Source organism: Crassostrea angulata, chromosome 2, assembly GCF_025612915.1.
Source record: "Crassostrea angulata isolate pt1a10 chromosome 2, ASM2561291v2, whole genome shotgun sequence".
Taxonomy (NCBI): domain Eukaryota; kingdom Metazoa; phylum Mollusca; class Bivalvia; order Ostreida; family Ostreidae; genus Magallana; species Magallana angulata.
This window is the reverse complement of record NC_069112.1, coordinates 33,096,690-33,110,450: the sequence shown is the minus strand read 5'-3', so window position 1 is coordinate 33,110,450 and position 13,761 is coordinate 33,096,690. Positions and strand designations below refer to the sequence as shown.

The window sequence follows — 13,761 nt, the reverse complement described above, 5'->3', positions numbered from 1 at the left end:
ATGATTTGTGCTTAGGTGCAAACACAGTTTCAGTTTCGGTATGCTAGAGTAACTGCATAGGAGAGTTGATTAAAATCAACTCCCAAAAAAAACACAATTCCTCACATGAATCATGAGTACATGTAACAATGCTTGCTACCCTCTGAAAATTTAACTCGCCATTAAACATCTCATTTTTTTAAGAATGTTTGAAACGATTACATAAACTGTGTTCGACAGATAGTTTTCCTAAAACATTTTCTTTCTTTCTTTTTCAAAACACGTTTTATATACAGGCTTTCAATCACAACACATTTTTATAAGAAAGCCTAATGGGAGGTCTTTTCGGGACATGTCTGGCCTGTGCGTTTTCCCCCATCTGTCAATTAGGCAGAGGACCGGTGTATATGTGTTGGGAAATTGGCATCCCATGTGCTAATGATTGGGGTTCACAAGTAGTACGCCATTCTTGGGACCCCATCCACCTTCTAACAAAGGGGGGAGGCTCACCAGGTGTACTCAAGGTTAGCAAGTACGAGTATATACCAAGGAGCAATCACCGGAAAACTGGGTAAACAGTCATGTCTCAAGTCATCCTCGTCCACATGTCATTTATCAAGCATGGGACATCTCTGGCTCTTGCGATCAACACAAGGCCCCCGTCTTGCCCGTTGTGCACCTTTTGCGTGTTGGTATTTCAGTGGACCCCCATACCTTCCATAGCAGAGCAAGGATAGTGTGGCCTTTCTCCAACACCCATGGACTTTGTGGTTAACATGTTTTTGCTTTTGTAATATAGACATTGTCATTTATCTGTATATTCATTCTGTGCTGACAGATAATAAATTGTGAACTGTTTCCTAGCTTGTTCTGTATTCAATAAAAGCAAACTAGCAAAGCTGTGGGAGCGTGTTCTGATGAACACTGGCAGAACTCCATAAATAGCGTGATCGCAGATAGTCACGCAAAATATCAGGTGTATCGTGTACCATGACTGTTCAATTAATAACTATAGCCAATTTACTCAATATACATGTATTCTTAGACCAGACTATAATTTTTGCTAATTGAGGCTTAGAATAAAAAACATTGCTTTGATACCTTAAATAATTGAATTATAAATCGAACAAATAATATGAATTTAAATTCATTCAAACTATTATGTTAAAGGGTAGTGCAAACTTTTTTAAACAGTAAAGACATTCGTTATAAACGTGTAAAATGTCGTTATAATTCACCTCTACGGGACTCAAAATCAGCTCGCTATATCCGTAAATTCGTTATATCCGAATTCGTTATAGCCGTAAGAATTTGCAAAGATTTGTTAAGAATTTTACCGGGGACTCAAAAAGACTACGCTATATCCGAGAATTCGCTATATCCGTGTTCGTACTAAACGAGTTTTACTATATGTATTCCTACGCCAGAGTTCAATATTGCGCAAGTACAATTTTCCAGATATATACATGTATATAATACATCGTAGAATATGATGGCGTTTATTCTATCATTAAATAGTACACAGTATGATCCATATGGGATTTTACAATAATAACCGAGCTCGCAGTACTTATCAAAAAGCCCAATAATTCATCTTGGAAAGAAAAGTGCCCACTTTTTCAAACACAGCTAATTAACTACTTCCTATCTAAAAGTACATATCGTTCATTTGTAAAAATAAAAATAGTCAAGAAAACCAACTCCCAACAGTACTTCAGTACTTTGGTTTATTGTTGTACATATCTCACCAAAGCTTTGTCTCCAATTACATTTAATCCAAAATAGGGATATCTTCAAAACCGTGTGTTTTCTGCTTGAATTTGTTAACAAAATGCACACCTCTCAGAAAACTGGTGCAATTCCTTGTGAGAAATTTCTCCTGTAAAAATGATCTTGCGAAATACGTGTACAAGAATTATCCCTATAAGTGATAGAAAAGTGAGAGCAATTTAGAGTTTGGTCTGAGCAAAATTGGATCAGAAGTATGTATCAGACTATTATTAACTAATTTAATTTGGATTTGTGGCTTACCGATGTTATGCCTTTAGGCTACCTATACAGTATAAATTGCATTAAAAAATAATAATTCTGGTGTCATTGATTCCTTACATAGTGTGGTTATATAGTGATGAATGCATATGTAGTTTACATTTCAAGATCGATGAATCAAAAACTTTGAGAAAAAACTATGCTTTTGGTTATTAGTGAGGGCAAATTGTTTGTTGTCATATAAAGATGATAAAAGATATAACAACTTGTTTTAAATAACATTCGATATTTTATGTTACGACTTGTGAAAACCACGCAAAACCAAAATATTGCATTTAAAAATTTATAGTCTTTAGTACTTCATGTGTTCGACATTCCTCCTCTGTAAGTTGATTGTATACAAACCGAAAGTCGTTACATTTAAACATGGATTTTATCCGATAAGGGTCATTTGATGTGAATTACTGTGATTAATTTTACATCGTATACTTATAGGTATAAAGGAACAATGGTGAAAATCATTATCTTATTTTCTCAATTATGTGTAATAATTACGAGCAGTTTTATTTATATTCTTTATTAAAATTGTCTAATAATGTCAATTATGATACTGTTCCCTCCAGCAATTGCCAAACATTTGTTTCATAAATGACGGTATTATAGACTGAAAACAACCCAGCTGCTTTTGTTATTTCGAAATACTCGGTTTTTTATATAAGCAAAACAGTAGGTAAACTTTTTTAGATTTCCTTTCATTAAATACTAAGTAAGATTTTTTTTTCTTACATGTCAGACGGGGTCTCTGGGAGATATGAAGAAAAATAATTTAAAGGCAATTTTGTTATCAATGATCTGAATTTTTTTTTTTTATCATAAAAAGTAAATACTTTAAAAATCGATTATTGAAGAATAAAAATATTCAGGACTTGCCTTAAAAGGGTGCACTCAGATATTGACGAGATAAATGTACGTTTATTTTTACGACAGGATAATGTTCAAAATGTCTTTTTTACGAATACTGAATTTAGCACGTATTGTTCTTCATCTCTGGGTCAGTATTTGGCCCCGCCATCACCAACCTTCCTTAAGTTAATACTCAGCTTGACCTCAAATTTATGTACTTTTCTTTAAAGGATTTGAGTTGAGGAACGAGATGAGGGATTTGAAAATTTTAGTGACGGCGGAGCCTGATGTTTATGACATTTCACTCAGTGATGCATTATTCATAGATAAAAATCAATAATCATGTATACAGTTTCAAATTTCATAATGAATTTATAGATCGTACGCGAGAAGGCAACACAGAATGGGAGGCAAACATGAATAGCAGGTTCTCCGACTATAACAGCTGGCTTGTCCTGCAATCAAATTCCACACGGGAAAGTTTGACTTTGTTGTTAATATACAAATCCGCTAATCGCTTTCAAACAACGTTTGTCAAAAACAGCTGCGAAATAGGAATAGAGAAGACTGAGGTGGGTAACCAGACAGAATATAAAGCTACAACGAGAAATTGCGGGAACAATAACGTAGTTAGGGAAACATTTAGAGTCGTTTTGGCCTCTAGCAAAATAAAGAAGACGGAGAACATTATCACCCGGTATCCAGGCGAGGCAGTCTACGAAACTCATATGTTGATACATACAAAGTTGGAAATGAAGACACATATTATATTTACCCTAAAAATTCTACTTTCCAGCTTGAACGGTGAGCGAAAGGTGAGCGCACTTTGTGCAAACGATGAGCACACGCTGAATGACATTTGGTTAGCGCTTATGAACGGTGAACTGGGCACACGCAGAGAGCGCAAGCGCGAGTGCAAAGTGAACGGTGAACACGTTGAACACATCTTGAATGATATGTGAACGTTATTCGGAGTGTTTCAGGAGTTATTCCTTTCTTGTGTTTCGTCGGTAATCAGAAAATAACACCAATAGACTACTTGTATGTATTGTTATCAGCCTAGATATAATAAAATCTGACTGAACGATTAGTAAACCCAGAACAGAGAATGAGCGCGAAGTGAACGCCCGGTAAGAGTTTTGTTAAATGTGAGCGCAACCGGAACGAAACGGAGAGCGCAAGTGAAAATGGAAAGGGAAAGTATTTTGAAGTTAACAATTGTACTCTATTTTTTCAACATTTAAGATCAACTTTTTTAATACATCGCTGACTTTACTTCGAAATAAATGTGGTCCTATTTGTCAAAGCGAACGAAACATTTTTATTCGATATCATAAGCATTAGTTTCTTTTTTGAAGAACACTTCAAATATTGACGTTAGAATTAAATACAAAGTATAACAAGAAAAATTGAAAGGAAATATTTGAACGCTGCTTTATTTAACTACATCTTACTTTCATTTAAGACAGAAAAAAAACTTAGACAATTTTGAATTTCCAAATGCGAACTCCAGCAATTGCATCACCCATGAAAGCATCGTTCTCATTTAACCACAATTCAAAGCGAACGCTGTCAACAGTGACGACATCTTTTTTCATCATCGGCCATTTTAAAATGGCGTGATAGACATCTTCATCTTTTCTCTTGTATGTATCTACATATTTCAAATATTTATCATGGATAGTCTCTGTAGAATACGGGTAACGGGACGTTGACCACCTTCTTGGTATTGTTAACGTTCAAACCAACGATAAAGAACTCTCTCACGACATCGTGGTATTCGCAGTTCTTTGTTGTTCCAATGTATTCGGTCTGAAAGGTGCTCTCTACCTTTTCTATTCCGATTTCGCAGCTATTTTCGATGAACCTTGTTTGAGAGCGATTAGCGTAGTTGTAGTTAAACATCACCAGCAAAGTTTCCTCCGTGGAGTTTGAATGCAGGGTTAGCCAGCTGTCGTAGTTGGAGTGACTGTTCCTCATCTCGGCCTCAAATTCCAAGCCCCATCGTTGAAACTCTGAAATAAGAATGATTTATAATTTTGCTATTAATGTAACATAGGAAATTTGTCGATATTAATGTGCATTAAAGTACATCATAATTGAAATACTATCACCAGTTTAGAATTTTGAAATTTTACATTATTTACCTAAAAATAGCTTTTCGAAATATTTGGAGAGGTAAATATTTTAAAACCACCGGCGGGATTCGAACACATGATGTTCAGATTCGTAGTATACCCTCCAAACCACAGCGCTTCACTGATATGTAACAGAATTGGGAACGAAACTACTTACACATGTATATTTAAACTTGGTTTTATTGTTTATTTAGATAAACAATACGTAACAACATAAAATTGTCCCTTACTACCTTAATACAAATTCTTGTTATTTATCGAGTTTCCCAATACATTACTTAAATGATGAAAAGATATATTGTTAGTTGTGTAGGTGAACGAAATGTAAGATGCAATTGATCCAAAAGGTGCCTATTTGTATACTTAATAGAGTATGGTAAAATTAGTTAAAATGTGTTGGATTTTATTTTTTTCTGGGACATTATGTCTTGTGAAGTCAATACTCCTGCTTTGATAAAAACCTAGTTCAAATCTGCCATAATCAAAAGCACTCAGTTTCTATTTTAATGCATCACTGCATAAAAACTAATTTTAAAGATTTCAAGTTGTCAATGACAGTGTTTAAATTATTTAGCAGATAACTTATAGAATCGACATGCACCTAAATAAGGAATAAGGAATCATTCTTTGAGTATTATGAGGTGATAATTTCGGTCGGGACGTGGTCAAATCAAATAAAGCCCGAAGGGCTTTATGATAGATTTGACCACGCTCCGACCGAAATTATCACCTCATAATATTCAAATAATGATTCCTTATTACTTATATCTATATTATTTCTAATGTGCATGATTAAAGATCTAATAATTATAACATTTTTACCGTTGTTTTAATTCGTATAATTATGCAAACCCCACTGGCGCCCCAGGAATACGTCATTTGACACTTGCATCACACGTGTGTTGTACATGAAAACTCACAGACATGTATTGAAGAGTCAAATTTGCAAATTTATTAAGTCGATACAACAAAATATCAAATCAAATATCATTTGATTTTTAAAAAAAAATGTGTGTAGTTGCAAAATAGTAAATAACTAGAGTGTTTATTTCGTGATAGCGGAAGGTACTTTCCTCCTGCGCGGTAAGGCGGTCGATCTACACCTCAGTCGAGATTGTACTTGATGGTAATGGAACAGTTCTCAAAGCGGGAGTTATTCAAAACTCCAGATTTAATGCTCGAGTCGGACATGGTGGAACAATTAAGTTCATTTTTGACAGGTAAGTTGGAATTTTCAGAATTATAGGGAACGATTTAAAGATTCTGTGATTGTTGGCCGGAAATTACACATGAATCTTCAGATGGATCATTTATTTTGACACTTGCGGTGGTTATTGTAGATAAAGTTGCACTCGCACTTTTTTTTTGGGTAGAAGACAGTTCACGATTATAGCTACAAATGGAAGCTTCGTTGCGATGCCCGGAGAAGTACATGATGTGTCTTGCTTCAAATCCAGCGTCGTTCATGGCCTGAATTGCTGTCGCTCTTAGACAGTGAGCTGTGTAACGTTTGCACCCGGCGGCCTTGCAAATATCCGGAAGGAAATTAACATATGATCGTTTTTTCATGGGATCGGCTGTGTACCATATGTTGCAATCTTTCGGGTAAGAAATGGCATCTTTAACGCATTTATTGAAAAGATGAGACGCATTTGGGTCCGTTTTAGACAAGAAGAACTTCAACATCTTCACAGGACAAGTTTCGTTTCCAGTTTCATACATTCTGTTGTCGTTCAGTGCTTCAAGTTTGTGAATGCCACCTTGATAGTTTTTTGTTTTGTTTCATGCTTCAAACAAGCATATATGGAGCCTTCTTCGTCAACTTTGAAATCGAAGGAATCTACCCGAAGCTGATGATGGAATTCAAGACCACGAGACACAAAATGTATCGCGATGATGTACCACATTGCAAGTCGCAGATTGACTGGAGAAGAATATGCACTCTCCAGGTAAGCAGAAATTTTCTGTAAATCTGATTTGTGAATGATCTCCTTATGAGTTGTAGGGCGAGAAGTTCCAGTGACCATTCTATGCTTCATGAGACCGGTCAAACTTTTATTTGCAGTTTTGAATGCTTTATCGCTTACGATGTCTAAATTTCGACCGATGTCGGATAAATGCCTGTTTATGGCGGCTCTGATTGCTTTCATGGTATTTTTATGATATTCGGAGGTATGCTCCTTTTTCGGGTTTTGGGGTTTTGCTTCACAGTAAAAGCGACTGAGTTTTTTCGCCAGATCCTCCTCGCAAATCTCAGCCAGATCTAGAGGGACTCCAAACGTTTCAATATGCCAATCTGTAATAGAAAACGCACAATGATATCCATGTATTGACAGTTATTTGAGAAAAAACTGTAACTGCATAATATGGGCTGTTTTTGTTTGCGTTTAATTGCTGCTTACTAATATTCACTTTTTAAAAAAAAAAAGAAGCGTATCTGTAAGAATCTTTAAACCCCATTTGGTGCTTTGTTTTTTAGCCTTTGATTGTGTGAGTTCCTGAAATCCTTTAATTTCGTCGTCGGAAAGCTTGGCAAAACGAGTACTTGTTGGCGTTTCTGGGGCTGGCAACCCGGGATCATCGGATTTTTTCAAATCGGCAAATGCCTGTTGGGTTAATGTTATATCAAAGTCCGAAACGACCATTTCGGATAGAAAATTGTCAAAATCAGAATCAAAACCTTCTAATTTTAATTCTGGCAGGAGGGCTTCATAATTATCCCCACTAAATACTTCAAAATCGCCATATTTTACCGCATCTGATATATCGTCGTTCATGGTGGCTGCATTCGATCGAAATAAAAAATGAAGTGATCAGCAGACGATCATTATTAGAAATCTATTCATCAGCAGACGAGCCGTTTATATAAAATATTTAAATTGCATATTAAGATATTTTTCTATAAATTTTATTTTAAATGGTAACCTTTACATGCTCATTTTAATTTTCATTCATTTTGTGTGCGAAAAGAAAACATTTCAAAACCACTACTTTTTTTATTTAGCACATGCAATGTATTACTACGCGCGCCGTGCAGCCAATACCGTTTTTCGGTTTTGCTATATGACACGCCCATTTTGTGTCACTCATATTTGTTGATGTTATTCGGTTTTAGGGTTCAAAATTGATTTGTAATGTATGTTATCACAGACAAAGACAGTTGAAAATGTAAATATATATATATATATATATATATATATATATATATATATATATATATATATATATATATATATATATATATATATATATATATATATATATATAATAATATATATCCCACTCTTTGAAACGAGAATATCTCCCACCCACCCATATCTCTATTTCAGACGGATTAAAGATAGCCTAAATATTATTTGTACATGTATTTTTTTTCTCGACATAGATATGTTCTTTTAACAACAAAAATGATTGAATATCAAACTAAATTCAAACATAGTTTTTAATGGAATTGAGATAATTTAAAATTATATAATTGTTTTAAACAGGGAAAAACACCAGCTTTTTAACAATTATTAAAAAAAAATCTTTCATGCACGAGCATATAGAAATATTGTTCTAAGAAAAAAAGTTGACCTACTATTTTGGAATGATATCAATTCGTCGCCATCAAATTTTGCCTCTGTATCTGGAGGCCCACTAAACCGCCCAAAATAGTTGGATTCTTGACCCAAAGATTCAGTGCTCAAATATAAAGTGTGAAATGACGCTTTCTGGAGTTTTCTTATAATTTCAGCTTTCTGTAATGTATGACAAGAAGACAAATGCTCAAACTTTTGACACTTACTTACAATCGGTTAATAAACATAATATCTTCCCTCTAAAGCGATTCAAATTCTTGTCAAATATTTATCGTATTTTTCAAAAAATACCATGAAATTGTTTCACACCCTCTTGTCTCGTGAATGAATGTTAAACGTTCAAGATTAAAATCTGAATTTATATCTAGGAAAAATGTTGTATTATTTATTTGATATACCAGAAAAAAGACACATTAAAACTGGTTATACCTAATTTTTCTGCACTTAATATCTACAATATATCATATAGATATAAGTTTAAAAAAGATACAAAACTTACAGAGTACTGCCTTCCCACTAGAAAAAATACTAATGGTACCAGTAGATACAATCTCATCATGCCCATGCCTCTACACAATAACTAGCCACAGTATCTCCACACTGCGAAAATATTGTGATGAGAGGAAAACAACAGCTAAGAATTTTAAATAAGATCACAGTGCACAATTAATGTAGTGAGATATTAGCTTTTCAAAATTGTTCAGGGGAATTTGAAATGAACTGCAATTGACATTTGTCAAACAAAATTGGATAATTCAACTAATCATTGCTGTAGGAATGGAATCATTTTCACATCATTATAGTTTTACATAGCAAAGGTCATCAAATTAATTCAATATTTAATATCGTTCATAAGCTATGTAAAGTTATAATGTGAAGGGTTGCACAATTTTATAAACGTCAAATGTATAAAAGAAAAGGTCGTTATACATGTGGGTTTTTAGCATGCCCTTCTTAGGGAATAAGGCTTTTACATAGCAGGATTAAATATCAGAGAACATTTGTTTGTAAAATATGTGATAGTGTGTATGTTTGTTTTCTAAACGTCCCCTGTAGTTTTAATTTTTTTTTTAAATATGACATGCATTAATCTGATATATATCTAGATCCAATAACATATTTCATTTTCATTCATAAGGATGACGGACCCAATTCATTTCTAAAATATTTATTTTCATGAAAATTTATATGATTTAGAGCTCTTAACGATATCCAAAAAATCAATAAAAAAATTATAAACTTAATTTTTAGTAGAGAGCGAGTTAATAAATTGTATTTATTACTTCTCTTTTTTAATAAAACATATCGGAAAAGGCCTTCTTGTGAGAAAAAGAACATATCTTTAAATAATTCTGCACTAAGATTTCTATCCATATTAAAAACGATACTAATTTTATGATATTAAAATAATTATATTTTGAAAATGGACATGTCATCGACTTTGTTTTTACGGGAGAATATGTCAAAATGCGTTCTGTCTTGATTTGTCTTCTATACTACTCAAAAGGTACTGTGCAAACCTCAAGAAAAAAGTAATGAACATCATTCTCAGGTCGATTGATGACTCAACAACATCTTCTTTGTAAATGAGAAAAATTCCTCAAAACTTAAGCACAGACTTAGACAGTTTACTTGATTTTTAATTTGAGTATTAAAGCGAGATTTGATGCAATGATTTATTCACTGGCTCCAACTCTGTTAACTGTTCCATGTCAGTCGCAATAAACAACTTGAGGAAATATCATTTGTGTATGTTTAAAAATGTTGAAAAATGTATTTTAGCATATTAAATTATAGCAAGAAAACCGCAAATTGCATTACATAAAGTGCGTATTGATGACGAAAAACAGATATATAATGCGTCGTTATCGATTTTCATCGAGTTTTAATGATTAGGACGAAATACTAAGAACTCGATGTTGTAACAATCACTAGTTTGAGTTCCCTAAATATCCGTGCAAAGCGAATTAGGTCAGTCGTCTTTATTTGAATGCATTGACAACAAAAAAGCATTGTTAATCGTTTTTCATTACATCTAAATGTGTGATTTATCTCGTAATAAAATTTTAGCTCTTAAGGATGATAAAATCACAAGAAAGATAATATTCCTGTTATACATATTTTAGTCGTTATCAGTATTTTTTTATTGTACTCGTCTGACGCTATTAGGGGAAAATCACTTCGTCAATATGAAGGCAACTTCTTTTTCAAAAGAGATCTGATATAATTAATGAGGGATATATTTGTGGTAGTGGGTTGTCCCAAAGATAAACAAGTCCACTCAAGGGTTCTTCATTAAACCCTGTAGTATAATTAATAGATACCAGCATTACAATGATCAATGTTTACAATAAGTGTCAGCATAAAAATATACAATCATATTCAAAGATATATTCATGAAATACATTACTGCTCAGAGTTCACTAATCAAACTATTTGTAAAGAAGGATAACTCTGATTATAATGCATCATATTTTCAGAGTCTAAAAGAGTTACTGCCTTGAACACAATTTACAAACATATAGAAATATGCTATATATCATTATCAATATCAGTATTTGATTTTAAAAAAAAACTTTCAATGAAGCTCCTTTGTAGATTACATTATTTTAAGATACATATAATAAACATAAAAATATAACTTTGCAACGATCACCTTTTTATGAAACACGTTTTCACAATCCTGATTACTCTGATAATGGTGGTACTCTCTAACCACAAGTATTAAATATCGTAACAATAACCAACCTTTCACATATATTAGAAATTCTATAATATAGCTTGCATATCAAAACTATGAATTACTGGTATACTTTATATTATACATTCTTTCATAAATAAGATATTGTAACCTCAAAAAGTAGAATTAGCCAAATGTAACAATTAACAGATATTACCAGTATTATCTATCAAATTATTTATTAAAGTTCAAGAATACCAAAAAAGAACACTTACTACAACTGACTGCTTTCAGAATGTTGGTCAAATAAATAAATATGCTAAATCGTCTCTTTATGAAAATAGGTCCTTCTCAAATGAAGCCTAGCCTTGGTCTGTCACAAAGATTACTCAGTTAAAGCGGGAAAAATTATAGAACCATACTTTTGGCTTAGTAAACCACCTGATCCTATCCAAATGTATGAAAGTGGCCATACAGGTGAAATGACTTAAGGCTATAAAATATCAGAAACCACTAGAATAGGTAATTAGATAATAATTACTTGATATGTGCATAAAAGACAAAGAATTATAGGGATAGTAGTCTGTTTCTAAATAATTATGTACATGCATGATAAGGAACGAAATGTAGAATGATGATGATGTTGATGATGAAATATGAATAATTTGCGCGAAAGTACTTATTATCATTCAATGCACCGTATTATATATTTAAGAGAATTAAATTTAAAGATAATAACTTAAGAAATCAAAGACGTAAATTTTGCAGGATAGCTACAGAGGTTGAAAAAACATCTTAATTCAAAAAGTCAGTGCATCACCCGGATCATTTATATTCCATAATTATAACATGTTGAGACCGAGAAGGCTATTCACCAACATTCATGATAACAATTTGTTTTTATTTGTCTACTAGTGACTCATAAATTTTGCTTATTTTTTTTCAATGGAGAGACTGAATAAATTATGATACCGGCTGTTTCAGATAACCTCGAATGCTTTGAATCCAATTATTTACCTGTGTATCGATTAAAGGCTGTTAATCACACTGACATGCATACAACATGTTTTTCGTCGGATTTAAAATACACTTCACACATCTACAAAGTGTCGTGATATCATATTTTATTTAATCCTAAGGGTAATTAAATACGATATTGATATAATTCTTGTATAAGAACGCGCAGTTCAAATATGAAATAAAATAAAGTGATTTTCACTTGTCTGATAAAAATTGTTTATGTCATAGTTCATTACTTTTGTATAAACAGAGTTAATTGCCCTTCATTTTAAGAAAAATGAAACAGAGGGTGCAAACATCTATCCTCCACTTTTGGAGAATATGGAGAATAAAATCTATCTTCAGTACTAACCCCCCCCCCCCCCCACACACACACACGCACAAACACACACAAAAGAATTTCTGCCATTTAGATAACTGAATGTAAACTAAATGGTCTGGAAAGGTGACTGGATGGTCTGGAAAGGTGACTGAATGGTCAGAAAAGGTGACTGAATGAATGAATTTTTTTTACATGAATTTCTAATGATATAATTATTATTTTAAGATTAAAAAAATAAACATTTACCATACCGTTTGTTTAACCACACCGTTTGTTTAAAGGGTCTTTTCGATTTAGATAAAGTATTTTTTTCCAAATATTGTAATAAGTGGTTTGTTTGTTACACACACGAGAGAAAGAAAGAAAAAAATCCTTCAGGTTATTGCCTGAATCAAATTTATGGAAACTGCAGTGGTTTTTTTTAATAAACCTCGAATACATTTCTACAGCAAAATGCACTATTGACCCGTTGATCTACAGTCAATTCATGCATAACGTTTACAATTTTATGTTATGGTATGCTATCTTAATGATATGATATCAAATCTCAATGCAATGCTATGCGATTCGTATACTATGCTATGAGAAATTGAAATTAAGAGCTTAATGATATGGTATGATATGCTTTGCTATAGTTTGCTATGAGATCTGAACAAAAACGCCTCCATACACAGAAGAGTTTCACACATTTTAAAGTAAAATAATAAAAGAAAACAACCAAAGTTTACGACTAATCTGTAATGTGAACAATTATTTTTTTTTTTCAAATAAAAACATTCAAAATCGGTTAAACTAATGTTGTATGCTATGTTATGGTATACTATGGTATGATATGACGAATGAGATTGTATGAGATTGTATGCTATGGTATGAGATTCAAAGGCTTTGGTATGAGATTCCAATGCTAAGCTATTGGATTTAAATGCTTTGCTATGCTATGGTGTATGTTGTGAAAGATATGCTCGAACTGACTGTATCAGTTTTTAGTTAAAATTGCAATACCAAGGAATTAATTGACTGCTTTATCTTTTAGGTAAGTTATACATGTATACTGGAAGATGACGTTTTTTGTTAGGAAGAAATAAAATGTTGTTTTACATAGCCGACACTTATTGATAATAATGACGTTGACCAAGACGCCAGTTTAAA

The 13,761-nt window shown here is 32.9% G+C and overlaps 1 pseudogene; it reads right to left on the bottom strand.

Annotated features, from left to right (window-relative positions):
- Window positions 1-4,297: 4,297 nt before the first annotated feature.
- On the bottom strand, window positions 4,298-9,207 carry LOC128173138 (uncharacterized; annotated as a pseudogene).
- Between the last annotated feature and the right edge of the window lie 4,554 nt (window positions 9,208-13,761).